Source organism: Lampris incognitus, unplaced genomic scaffold (assembly GCF_029633865.1).
Source record: "Lampris incognitus isolate fLamInc1 unplaced genomic scaffold, fLamInc1.hap2 scaffold_143, whole genome shotgun sequence".
NCBI lineage: Eukaryota > Metazoa > Chordata > Actinopteri > Lampriformes > Lampridae > Lampris > Lampris incognitus.
In genome coordinates, this window is record NW_026611112.1 from 55001 (window position 1) to 57500 (window position 2500).

A 2500-nucleotide genomic window follows, 5' to 3' on the forward strand; every position below is an offset into this window, starting at 1 on the left:
GTACGTGTTCATTTTTGTCTGCCCCTGTAATTTATTTTATCCATTCCTAATGTGGGTCCCAATTCCTGCGTATGCTACAGTAGGAGCTGATCTAAAGTTTCCTGAAATCTGTCCTGTTTATACGCGACTGCTATGTTTTATGTGTTTTTGTAAAAAAAAAAAAAAAAAACCTGTATTGCGAGCTACGCGCTCTTTCCCGCTTTGGACATGTAGAAAGAGGCTACAGTAGGAGCTGATCTGAAGCTTCCAGAAACCTGCTCTGTTTATATGCGACAGAATACAGATCCCATGAAGGAGACAAGTTGTCCTGTCTTTCCTACACAACGCAATGAAAAAGTAGACCGGTCACACGAGGACTTTGAGAAAATGTCTTCCGGGAAGCCCCGCGAGGTAAACACGGAGCTGCTCCACCCCTCCCCATACAGATGTTGGAGGGGGGGGGGGCGGGGGGCGGCAAGCCTCGCGAGGGGAGCCGTGGAAGAGCAACTGGGATAGACGGTCCGGCTGAGCACCGCCGAGCACGCTGTCGAGCTGTGCAACGGAGAGGACGACTACGCGGTAGAGCCCCTCCCACTCCGCACTCCGCTCGCCACTAAGAACATTAAATAAAGGACATCGATCCGCCAGACCGGAGGAACCGACCGCCCGAACGCCGGCAAAGCCGGCCGGCGGACACCCTCCGAAGGCGTGTTAAGTTGGCCCATCGATCAGGACACAAACACGCAACAAATCCAGTCCGGGGTGTGGTGTAAGCAGCCCTACCAGAGAAATCACCTAACCCTAACCCTAAACGTACGGCAGACGCGTCCCCTGGCTCTCACATTGACAACTGAGAGGCTTCTGAAAACCTGGCCACGCCCATCAGTAAAAACCACTACAGCAAGTGACGACATATGTACCTTCAAAGTGCTGTACTACAGGGTGCTGTTCAAAAGGTATCTATCCCGTTTACTCTCTATGCTTCATATATCATCATATTATTGAAAAGTGCAAGCCTTTAGGGACAACAGCAACTCAAGTCGCCAACGCTCTGTTGACTCAATAACTGCAGAGATCCAAACTTCTCCTGGCATTAACATCGGCACAAAAACTGTGCGCCGGGAGCTTCGTGGAATATGGGTTTCTATGGATTCAGAATGACATGTCAGAAAAGCTCCTGTAGGTGTAATGGTCAGTTATCTCAATACTTTTGGACATATATTGTGCGTGTGCGTGTGTCTGTGATACCTAACATAAACACACCTGTATTACTAGAATTGATAGTTCACGCCACAAAAGTGAGGGGCAAACATAGAAAAGCGTGCAACCCAGCCACTGAGGATGCACAAGCCAGTGCATTCTTAGTGCAGGTCCCAAGCCAGGACAAATGGGGAGGGTTACGTCAGGAAGGACATCCGGCGTCAAATCTTTGCCAAATCAAATATGCGGATCATAAATAAGATTTCCATACCGGATCGGTCGAGGCCCGGGTTACCGACGACCGCCATCGGTACTGTTAACCAGCGGAGTGCCGGTGGAAACTAGGCTACTGTTGGGCGAAGGAAAAGGAGAGGGGGAAGGCATGTCCAGAGGCAGCTAGAGAGGAGGAAGGGTAGGCGTGTGGAGGTGAGAGTCAGTCGGAACTTTGAATGTTGGCACTATGGCTAGTAAAGGGAGAGAGCTGGCTGACGTGATGGAAAGAAGAAAGGTGACAAGAGACAAGGTGGAAGGGGAGTAAGGCCAGGAGTATCGCAGGTGGGTTCAAACTCTTCTACCATGGTGCGAATGGGAGGAGAAATGGGGTAGGGGTCATTCTGAAGGAAGAGTATGTCAAGAGCGTGCTGGAGGTGAACACAGTGTCAGACAGAGTGAGGATTATGAAGCTGGAAATCGAAGGTGTATTGCTGACGGTTATCAGCGCATATGCCCCGCAAGTCGGGTGTAAGATGGACGAAAAAGAAGAATTCTGGAGTTGAGTTGGACGACGTGGTGGAAAGGGTACCCAAGGAGGAGGCAGTGGTGATTGGAGCGGACTTCGATGGACACGTTGCTGAAGGGAACAGAGGTGGTGAGGAGTTGATGGTAAGGTATGGAATCGAGGAGAGAAATGTGGAAGGACAGATGGTGTTCGATTTTGCGAAAAGGATGGAAATGGCTGAGGTGAATACATATTTCAAGAAGAGGGAGGAGCACAGGGTGACGACGTATACGAGTGGAGGAAAGTGCACACAGGTGGACTATATCTTGTGTAGAAGGCGCGATGTAAAAGGGATTGCATACTGCAAGGTGGTGACAGGGGAGAACGTAGCTAGGCAGCATCGGATGGTGGTCTGTAAGATGACTTTGGAGACCAACATGAGGAAGCGAGTGAAGACACAGCCGAAGATCAAATGGTGGAAGTTGAAGAAGGAAGACTGTTGTGTGGAGTTCAGGCAGGAGTTAACACAGGCACTGAGTGGTAGTGAAGAGTTGCCAGATGGCTGGGCAAGCGCTGCAGAAATAGCGAGGAAGACAGCTAGGA